The sequence below is a fragment of the Protopterus annectens genome, chromosome 5.part0, assembly GCF_019279795.1.
Source record: "Protopterus annectens isolate FY-2018-M chromosome 5.part0, PAN1.0, whole genome shotgun sequence".
In the NCBI taxonomy this organism is placed as follows: domain Eukaryota; kingdom Metazoa; phylum Chordata; order Ceratodontiformes; family Protopteridae; genus Protopterus; species Protopterus annectens.
This window is the reverse complement of record NC_056735.1, coordinates 1,053,524,860-1,053,537,318: the sequence shown is the minus strand read 5'-3', so window position 1 is coordinate 1,053,537,318 and position 12,459 is coordinate 1,053,524,860.

Below are 12,459 nucleotides of genomic sequence, written 5' to 3'. Positions count from 1 at the left end.
GTTGTATGAATTCCTGTGTGAGGGGATTATTACTAACGAAGAGTACAGTTACTTATTAGTGGAGCATCCTATTATGCCCAATATCTTTGGTATTCCAAAGACACACAAAGGTATCATAAATCCTCCATTTAGACCAACTGTGGCAGCAAAGGGTTCAAAAACAGAACCATTGGCAGCTTATATTGGCATTACTAGCAAAAACATTTTGGACCAGTTGCTGCATATATTAAAGGATTTGTGGCATTGTCTTGATTGTCTTAGGTCATTAGTTAACACCAATGTGGATGAATTCTGGTTTGTTACTGTAGATGTAGTGAATTTATTCTCAGTAATTCCACACAGGATTGGCCACGATTGATTTGCAAATAGTCTAGCCAAACATAGTGGTTTACACCAGGTAAAGAGAAGCCTTCTGGTTGACCTTATGGAAATGGTATTGGATAATAATTACATCAGTTTTGAGGGAGAGTTTTACAAGCAATCTACTGGAGTGGCTATGGGTGCCAGATGCGCACCCATTTACGCCAACTTGGTTTTAGCAGAGTGGGAGGAACAATTTGTTTTGACATCCAGGCTTAAGTCCAATATGATTATATATCTTAGGTTTTTGGACGACATATTTTTTTCTATGGAAGGGCACCCAAGATGAGCTTGATGATTTTCTCTTATACCTCAATCAAACCACTACTTTTCTGAACTTCACCAGTAAGGTTGATAGAGACACTATAGATTTTTTGGATATACAGCTTTACAGGTCAGATGCAGTCATACATTCCAATATATTCAGGAAAAAGACATATAGTAATTAATTTCTCCATTATGAGAGTTGCCACCCCAAATACGTGAAAAAGAATGTGGTGAAAGGCAGATGATACGAATTTCACGTATAGTTAGTGAAAAAGGCAGATTCCTGGCCGACTTAGATAATTTAATTGATGTGTTTGTCCAACGAGAGTATCCAATGGAGTTGTTACACTCCATTAAACAGGAAATAATAGGTAGAAGAGAGAGAGATTTTGGACCCATTTTATTTGATGAAGGAAGAAACAACATCACCATAAAGGGTAATGAACAAGTAGGACCTGAATTTAGTGGTGCAATGGTGCTTGAATACAATTTGACAACAAATATGGTTAAGAATACTATTCAGTTAGTATGGGATAGTGTGTTTCCATGTGACTTGAAATATATACTTGGAGATGGCCCCAAATTTATTAACAGTAGGGGTACAAACTTAAAGGAGGTCTTTGAGATACCATCCAGGGTAACAGGCGGCCAGCTCGAATGGCCAAGTGTGGCATGTGTAGAACTTGCAAATACATTAATGATGGTCCTTATGTTCAAGTGAGTAGTTATAAGAGGTCACTAAAGAGCCCTGATTATTGCAATTGCAATACAAGTATGGTGATATATGTGGCAACCTGTTTATCTTGCCCTACATTCTACGTAGGTATAACTATGAGGAAGCTGAGACAGAGAATCCTTAAACACAACAGGGACATTAAAAACAAAAAGTCTACCAATGCATTGTTTAATCACAGTAAAGAATGTACTAATTTTAAGAAATTTATATTTTTTGTTATTGACAGACTGTATAAAAGTGACTTTGGTGGAATGTCTGTGTCAGTTGTGGCTAGATGCCAGTACACTGCCAGGCATTAATGACACTTTATTCTTAGCTTGTATTTTGAAATACAAATCACGGTTTATATAAAAATAGATTTTTTATACACTGACATTTAATGTATTTATTTATTCATTATTTATTTTTCTTTGATATTCAATTGATTAGTGATTAGTCTTTGGTCAGTCATATACACATATATAAATACATATATGTATACATGTTTAAATATATATACATATTCATATAAATATTAATTATTTTTATATTTAAACACAGGTATCATTATTGTAATTGCTTTATATTTTTAAATATGTTACTAGGATTATTAATTTTATTTTTACATGAATTTTGATGTGTTGAATTGTAGGTATGAAATACTGTTTTTATTTATGAAAAGCAATTCCATGAGTTATGCTAACAATTGGCTTTTATTGTAAGAAGTTTCCAAAAATTTTAGCCAAATAGATAGTGAAGGGTTAACATGAAAGTCAATTAGAATGAAATACCAAGTATGACTACTGATTGGTTTACATGACTTTGAATTTTGTATTTAAATTATATGTTGTTCTATTTTAACTGACTCTGATGATGCCCTGTTTGGGTGAAAGTGCTTAGTCAATAATGTGAATAAAGTTGATATTGGTGTACTACGGATTTATCTGATTTTATCATTCTAAAACTACCTATTTATAGAGCACAGTACTTAACACAAGTGCCAAGGCACAATTCTAGCTTTTATATTGTTGGAGAATACTTTATAGCTGATTATATCAACAGAGTCTGGAGAGAGGAAGATGGTAATAGCAGTGTCCCATGTGCTGGTGTAAAATGCTTTCTCTAATGTCAAGCGAGTGTGCACACACACACACACACACACACACACACACACACACACACACACACACACACACACACACACACACACACACTCACACACAGCAGCTGGCTGCAGTGAGAACATCACCCCTACCTATCCAAGTACACTGACTAGAGATCTCTGTATTTAATGCAAGTGCCACAACACAAGTCTGACTTGGAGTGTATCAGGCAACACTTTATAAGGGATGACATAAGCAGTGTCTGCTGAATGGAAGATGGTAATAGCAGTATCCTACATGGTGGTGTAAAATGCTCTCTCTAATGTCAAGCAAGTGCACAAACACACACAGTCATATACACCAGTTGACTGCAGTGAGAAAAGAACCCCTACCTAAGTATGCAGACTGTAAAACTCAGTATTTAATGCAAGTGCTGTGGCATGAGTCTGCCTTTTACAAGGCTGCAGAACAATTTATAGTGTATGACATCATCATGTGATGTTGGATAGAATATGTTGGGAGGCCTAAATTAAATGTATGTGTAGGCATACTACTAAATTAAATGTATGTGTGTCAGAAAATTGGTATTCCATGGGATTGTAGTGATGACTGCAGGATACACAATTATGCTCTTTTGACTAGACAGGCACAACACACACACACCAGCTGACTGCAGTGAGACTAGAATTTCTACCTAACTAAGTACACAGATTAGAGAACTCAGTACTTAACAAAAGTGGCACAGCACAAGCCTGACCTTTACAAGGTTGCAGGACAATTTATAGTGGATGGCACCACCACTGGATGTTGGATAGAAGATGTCAAGTGGCCTGAATGAAATGTATATGTAGACATGTCCATCTGTCAAAATATTGGGACTCCATGGGGAATGTAGTTATGACTGCAGGATATGCAATTATGCTCTTCTGACTAGACACATACACATGTACCAGTTGACTGCAGTGAGATTAGAACCCCCACCTAACTAATTGCACAGAATAGAGAACTCAGTACTTAATGCAAGTGCCGTGGCACAATTCTGACTTTTACAAGGCTGCAAGACAATTTATAGTGGATGAAATCATCACTGGATGTTGGCTAGAAGATGTTGGGAAGCCTGTCTGAAATGGATCGTTAGCCATGTACAACTGTCAAGATATTAAAGGACTGCATATTACCACACTGATGAGTCTGCAATGTGTAGAATTTTCTGCTCTGTTTCCAATGTGCAGATATACATTAAAAAGACAGATTTGCAAACTGCGAACATAACTAGAAATATTGGAAAATCTGAATGTGCATTGTCATTATAAAGATGTGTATGGCATATAAGAAAGCATGTGTTATTTATTTCTGCAGTGTAATTGATATATTTGTGAACACGTACTGAGATGCCAAGTTTGAAGTGCATTGGTGGAATTAACAGATAGCTGAAGTGTAAATATGTGTTCTTTTCTTAAAAAGTGCCTTCCCTTTGTTTGTGGTTTTACATGTACTTTCATGGGATGAAGACTAAATGGGCATTAAACATAAGTAATACCTGTTATTTTGCACTTTTCATAGTACAATGCCAATCAGTGGGTTTGCGTGATCAATTGCAAAGTGTTTGCACATGAAAGATACACATTTCTACTACTTTCCTTGTTTGTGCATAGTTAGGCAGCGAGGAAACGTGAGCCCTAGTGATAAAATTATGTGAGTTCTGGGTACAGAGTGTATGAAACACACCATCTGCTTAGCTGACTCTGGGTCAGCAGGTGTAAATGTATTGACACATTTCTTTTGGAGACCAGATGATATAGGGTTTGAATCCAGGTGTATGTAATAGTGGCATTCACTGTGTATTACCTTAGCGCAGCATGTTTAAGTGGCATGCAACAGAGGTAACTGCACCATTGAAGATCCATTTACCTTTGATTGGCATTGGAGAGTGATGCCAAACTCCATGCAAACATAGAGAATAAAAAGTGAAGGGTTTGATTGCTTTTTTTAATTATATGTGTTGTGTATGATTCTATTTTTGACCAGATTAAAGGTGCTAAAATGGGATAGATATGAAAGTGGTAAAATGGTGGGGCAAGCAGGGGAAAAACAAAGGGAATGCAATATAGGAATGTGCAGGAGGGAAATAGGAAAGAACCATAGCTATCCACTTCTTCAAGATTGTAAAATGAATATGTATTGAATATTGGCTGAATTTGGACTGTCTCCTCAACAAAGAGGTGTGACAACAATGCAATCAAGTTGTATAGCCAATTGGACTGAATCAAGAGTGTCAAGAAGGCACATGTGTGAAGTGGAGGACTATGTATGGGACGATATTTTTTGTGGGACAGGTACCCATTTTTTTATTTATACTTCAGTAAGAGGGGAATGTTGGGTAAGGGATGCAGGTATTTCTAGGTCAGCTAAGTATGTTAGGTGAGGAAGCAGATGCAAGCAGGACAAACAATATAAGACACAGGGACAGTGAAGAACATGGCAGGATGAGGGACATCATGACTGGAGTTAGGGAGGGGATAACAGATGCCCCTGCTCGTCAAACACAGAGGCAGTAAAAATCTAATCTTCACCCACAGGATTGTCATCACTGTCCCCTTACTCCACTGGCTGTTGGAGTGTTTGATGTCTTCTCCTATGAACCACAAGGGACACCTTCTGTACATCTAGCATTGGTGTGCACCAGTGGTGCTGTACACAACTCTATGCACCAAACCTGGCATCTCCTGGTAGGTGATAAAATCCCCACCTCCACCAGTACTCATGTAGAGTACCACAACATCAACTGCTGGGGTAGTGCTACCTGAGGGCACAGATAGTGCAGGGGTATCAGAGGCAGTATTGCCAGGTTGGGTCCCAGGTATGCTGCAAGTCAGTGCCAGAGTCAGTGGAGTGAGGGCAGCCTAAGCCACTGGGATTGGCCTACCTTTATGTGCTATAAAGCATTTTGTGATTTGTCAGAAATGAATGACACGGAAACATTTTGACAACACAGAAAAAAAAGAGACAATGGTTAGGGCTAGAGAAAAAAATGAGATAAAATTAGTACCATCATATGTGATATACAATGCATTATCAGAATAATAAAGTATTTTATCTGAACTTTTACATTTGAGTATACTTTCTAACAACTACAAACTAGCATTCTATCTACTATAAATTCTCTATATGAGTATACTGAACTCATCCAGCCACTGAGTGACTGTATCCCTCTTTTGCCTTTTCAGGTCATTAAAGCGATTACTACAATGTTCTCCAGAGCATGGAATGCCATTTGCACTGGAGACAACCTTTGCCAGACTACTCCAAGCTTCAGACTTGTACTGGGAACCAGTATAGTCCTCCTGCAAAAGCTTTCTGCTGTGGCTGACAGTTTAAAAAGAGTCCAATGAAGATTCTGGACTCCTCAACACCACTCCTCTGCACCCTGAATTGAGCACTTTCCCTTATACCACCAGACATGTCCAACAAGGGAGAACAGCAATATCTATGAATGATTTCCCAACAATGCATGTAATTGCATTTACTGATAGTACGCAAGCCCAAACAACAATGCCAACTGCGTTGCTGTGATGTGAGGCAGAGAGTAACAGTGCCAAACACAGAGGAAAACAGTTTGTGAAAATGGAAGCTTAATGTGACACTTCACATTAGTTTGAGGGTTATTTGCTGCAGGAACTGAGGTTATATCATATGAGTGAATCACACAAATTGCAAATGCTCATACTATCGAACATACCAGAGCTCGAACTTCCTATTGTGGGGGGCTATGCCCACCACACCCCCCACTAAATATATATTCCAACTCTGAGATTGCACTACTGTGAGGAAAGGTCAAATATCCCATTCTTCACTGTACCACGATCTCAGAAAAAGCACTTCGAGGTCCAGTACATTCGATATTATGAGCATTCACAATTTGTGCGATTCGCTCATATGATATAGACCAAGGAACTGTTAGGTGATTTAACTTTGTAGACATGTAATGGGGGCATAACTTTCCTGACCTGATATGTTTTTGGTTTGGCTTTATACGCTGATAAAACTGATTTTTACAATGTAGGATTAAAGCCTATGAATAAGAGACAAAACATTTTCTTCCACAGCCATAATTTTCCATCATTGCCACAGAAGAAGTGCTTCTCAGACATATTCATTTATTATATATAAATATATATGACAGATTGAGGGGTTAACCATATATGTGTGTGACCTGAGACGGTCCTGGTTTATATGTGCATGTGTGTATGAGTCTTATTGAAATCTGAATGCCATCCAGCACCTGATAACACAATTATAATTACAGAAACATAGTAGTCAGTATACCCTCAGTCATGCATATAAATCATATGAGCTTCACTGCTATACATACGTAATGCTATTTATAATTATGTGTAAACTTTTATGTGATATTTAATATGAAGCAAAATAGAACAACGTAGAAATATTTGGCATTTCATGTATTAGAAACCAGGACCATTTGTACTGCAGCCCTACACTTACACCTGCTGCACAGGAAATATTAAATAAAACTTGTATAGTTTCCTATTTATTATTAACTTGTGTGTGTTAATCTTCATGCACCATTTCCTACTGTATTTGCGTGGCGTCCAGCATACCTGATAGAATGTATCCATTTTGAAATTGTCTACTGCCTGCTTCCTGTCTGCAGGTATTCTAGATCTGGGGAACATTGCTTACCACCTCACAACATATCTAAGCGGCGTTCCACAATGGAAAGCAAAAGATGCAACAATGTATCCTTTGAGAATATTTGCATCTTGTCTGCAGGTGCAAGTGTTCTGCTTATTTCTTGTGTGGGCCATTAGTCCAGGTTTGATAACGGTAAGTGCCATGCAAACAAGATGAGCAAAGCTAAACTTGTTTTATCCTTGTGAGCAGTGTTTATTAGGTTTCAGCCTCAAAAGTCAAATATGGGACTTGAACCATGATCTACAGATAGTATATGCTGTGTGGATCAATGTGTTTAGCAGACATGCTACACACATAGGTGATTCACAGGAGTAGTTCATGTACTGCTTATCAAAGAAGTACATTACATAACATTTATTGTGTTTATCCATTCCCCATGTTTGCACTATGTTGCACACCATGCAAATACTGGCATTAAAAAAAGCAAAGAAAAGTAATCTACAAAATAAACAACACTACAAAATATATGTTAGTACACATGAAATATTTTTACATAAGTCTGGATTTGAAGTCTGACACCAATGAAGTTTCAAAGCACAGTGAGGGTGTCTTACCCCTCATTGCCACAGAAACAGCTTTGCAGCAAAGATTGAAAAATCATTGTGCATACAAGCTAAGTCCAAAATCATCCACAGTATTAATAAGATATATGACATTTATGAGTTCTTTGTAAATGTATTACTTTCAAATGTAGTGCAAGGAGTGATCACACTACCATTTATGACTATTGTTTGCATAAATGCAGCTCTATCGTATCTCTGTATGTTGTTCATTCTTCTTTTATATGAGCAATAATCTGAGACATGAAGTGTGTAAGGCATTCTGTATAATTTTCCTTAAAATGTGTTAGAATATTAAATGGCATTAATATACAGTTTTCAACAAACTCAGGAGGGTTGGATGTTACTGAATAGAAACTATGAAATGCATGCTGCTTACTTACATTTAAAACCTTGATGCAATTACTTTTCTACACTTTGTAAGTCTAACCTGGCTGGCACACCCACTTGAGGTAAGGGAGTGTGAATTGCTGTTGTTTTTTCCTTCTCCTCACCAATAAACATTCACAGCCGCAATCCATTATCAACAAACACTAAGGGAGTGCCTGCACTATGTTTGCATAGCCAAAAATGTGGGATTCAAACCTCATTTGCATCTTCACCATGTTCACAGTCCTGAATCTACACTATAAAAGGGTAACTGTGCAGTTACAGAACCTGAAGGAGAGGAGACTTGTTTATGTAGATAACACAGAAGAAGATTGCTATGGCTTTGGACTGGAAATGCTTCTTTTATCTGTATGCATTTCTTAGAAGTTTACTGATGGCGTGGGCATTTTTGTCATGCCATTTTATTTTCTCAGATACACAGCCTTATTTATCTTTTATCATAAGGGTTAATGTTACAACTGTTTTTCTTTGCACTCTTCTATTGTTATTTAGGTGAAATGTAAATGTCCTATACTGTCAATGATACAGGGGTGTTAGCCTTCTAGGATGGCCTAGAGACACCTCTAAGGGAGTGCTGGCCACAGGTAGAAGTGACTGTCAATTGCATAAAAAATGAATGTTACGTGGTAAAGTTGTTCACGTTTTGGAGACAGTTTTTTTTATGGCACTTATAACAATTTACTGATGTTTTATTCCTTTGTTTGGTACAGAAATGTAACTTGCCTGTTGTTTTTGGGGTGGGGAGCTAAGTTCCTTCTGTGTGTTGCCACAAACAAAATGTTATCATAGAGGTTTGCTTTGCTATTGTTACTCCTTGTTTTGTATCAGGCATTTATTTCTGTGTGACTCAGAATGTTACAATCACATAAGCCTTTTTTAGATTTGAATAACTTGAAAGTTTTTTTTCTCCAGTGGGTAATATTAAAACTAATAATATGTGTTATATCCAAGTAGGGCTTTTATTTATGTGATATTTACGTGTAGTATCCTTCTTTTGTGTTTTATGTCACCAAGGACTATGGTACCCAAGTATCCCAATCCCCACAAACCACCCCTTCGGTGACCCTGAAAATTATGTCATCATCCAAGTATTTCAGCAACATGGTGCCTTTCTGCTTGAGACAAGACGTGGGGATATGTCTGGAAGAATGAAAATTTGGAACCAGATTGTGAATGTGATCGTTGCTGGGGGATGCAGCAGACCTATGGTCAGGTGTGTCATAAGGCCACTGACATGATTTCATTGGCCTGGAGGAGAGCAGCTGCAGGGGCCCATGGACAGCTTGCTAATGGGGGGACAGCTGCAAAGCCACTACTGACAACAAATGATGATTTCCTGTCCACTGTCAGGGATCCAGAGAGCTCAGTGGAAAATTCAAAACAGCTTGTGATTGATGTTTGTGCTGCTGTTTCAGGGAGGACAAGTATGTCTCAGGAAGAGCTTCCAGGTAGTCTTACCTATCTCAGTTGTTAAATATTTCTTGTTTAGTAAAATATTGAAAGCAATTCTTAAGTTGGTTTGCTATTTTTTTTGTGGGGGGACTAGTTATAGATTGATACAGTTAACAACACATTCTGGTTCATTACATATGGGCTTGGGGTGGATGTGTCATCCAAGTTTCAGTTAAATGTATTGTTAATGGACATATAAAGACCAAGATATTATCCCCTGTGTTATTGCTATTGTGATGATGGTGTCCTTACATTTTGCTTAGCTTCTTCCAGGACCATCCTCCATAGCAAGCGTGGAGTCATCTGCACATGGGAAGCCAAACATTTTTATTTCAGTGCTGATGAGCATTTCACAGAAATATTCATTTATCTACATGTGTGGGATGGGTGTTAGGACTGTGTGTGTAATTGCTGTACCATCTGTGATAGTGGCACCAGTGTTAGTTTGTTAGCATATATTGAACTGTAATAGTCTAGCTATTGGTTTCTTTCCTGTGTTTGTTGCTTATTATCAGAGGTGATCCTGACAGTGGAAGTGTAGTACTCTTACCACTTGATGTCAGAGTAGTGGCAGACTCTGATGATGATGGTAGCCAAACACAGGCAGAGCAGGGGGGTGTAGAGGGTGAATCTGACACTGAGGTTGATATTTAGCCATCTCCTGTAATTCCATCGAATATAGCCAGTAGGCCTACTCAAACCCATTCTAGTGAGCACTCAGATATTGGACAGGTGGAGGGTTAGACACTTGATCAAGGTAGTATGGTTACTGAGGCTTCAGTACCTGTTGACTCTGGTCATAGCCAAAGTGTGGGTGAGGTGTCATGCAGGAGGATTGTTTGAGTTGCTCGGTTGAGGTCTGCTATCCATTCTCTACCTGATCCAGGTGTGCGTTTATGTGCCACTCGAAGTATGTTTAGGGCCATCATGGAGGTGCAGGCATGTTCCAATAGGGCCTCCAAGGAGATGCTTAGGGTTGTAGATGTGGCACAAGCTGACATGCATGATCACCTCCACAGTGTTCCGATTCACTGTATCAGATGAATGACATGCTGGAATGAGCAGTATCTGTGATGGAATGTCTGCTGAGAGGGGGATGGCATCTACGTGGGTGTAGGTCAGCCAAATCATCTGATGTAAGCTGATGTGGCAGTGCCTGATTACACTTCTGTAGTGCACTACTTCCACTGCTCCATCAGTGGTTGAGGTGTCCACAGCAAGATGTGGCAGGACAAGGGGTCGTGGTTCTGTGCATAGTCATGAGGAGAGCTCGTCTAATAAACATCAGTCACATTCAGGTGGCAGTAGTACATCTGACTGTGGGCATGGGTGTGCCAATGCAACTCCTTTCAGAGTCTGTTCTCAGGGTTGGTGATGACGACAATGAACTGTCATCACTACAATGCATGGCTCACACCTGTCCAACATACTAGGACATAGAGCTAGCACAGTGCTTGGCGGTATTCTTGCAGACACTCACACACCAATGTCACTTAGAGAACCCATACAGACACACACACAGATAACAGTTAAATGGGTCAGTCATGAGGCTTAAAGCTCATTCTGTCTTCGTGGCGATTTGATACTTTATCCAAATTTCTGCCTGTTTCTCCTACTTATTCACATGCACTTACTACCTTTTGTGCAGCCTAGGTCTACTGCCCCCCCCCCCCCCACACACACACACACGCACACAAAACACCTGTGCAAATGATGATAACTGTGCCATGTCCTTGTTATCTTTCTTTTGGATTCAGGGATACATAAGTTTTGTCAGATGCTAAGGGTGCATAGCTGACTTTCTGCTTAGTATATCTGCTTATTTATTTACATGTGTTGACCGGGAGTGTCCGACTGGATGTAGGTCCATTTTCAGCAGGTGCCCAGGGAGAAAAGCTCCACAGTTAAAATAAACAGACAGTAGTTACATTGGATTACATAGTGATTAACAATTTGATTAACATAGCAATTAATTACAAACATATTTACAGATGAAGAACATAGTACATCAGTAGACAACTAGAATCTTTATCTGCAAAGTACATAACAGACATTAACAGACATTACAATAAGAAGTTCCTGCTGTATAATAAGTACTAGGCTTATGAGCATCTGAGCTTGCTATAATCAAGGTAGTTAGTGGGGTAGACAGAAAGGTAGTGGTTGGATGGGGTGGGTGATATTAGAGTGGGAGTTGCAAGTGCATAGCCAGCATGTTTTTAGGTGCGCTTTTAGTAAAGTTTTGAAGTGGGTGCATGATGGTATGGAGGTAATTGTGGGTGTGAGGGAGTTCCATAATTTGGCTATGGTGCAAGAGAATAGTGCTTCACCAGCAGAGTTATTGGTTTTAGTGATCTGCAACTGATTTTTGTTGCTGGATCTTAGTGGTCTGGTGGTGCGATAGGGTTGGAGTAGATTCTGGAGGGACATTTAGTGGATGGTTTACTAGTTTGTGGGTGAGTGAGAGTTGATACCATTGAAGGAGGTGAGGGAGTTCAGTGTTTTTGTGAAGCTGTTTTGTAAATTGTGCTGCTGTCTTTCAGGTTTTTGTAATGTGTACATCACTTTCAAACTGTTAGACCAACAAAGGTGGACCAAGCCATAAATAAAAATGTGACAAGGGCTCAACAATGGTGTGTGTTTGTAAACACTGTGATCTTACAAACTTAGATGGTTGATGGAATAACAGGTTTATGAGGTATATAAAGTCTCAAAACTGAAATGTGTGTCATTATTTTCTAACTTTACTCTTAATGATTTTCCATTACAAATATCAGGTGAAAATGTGGACATTCATTGAAAATCTGTACATTTTAGACATAAGGCCTATTACTTGATAAAGGACACGTATTCACATAAGCCACATTTCGATGTAATTGCTGTAAAAATCACCCACCTT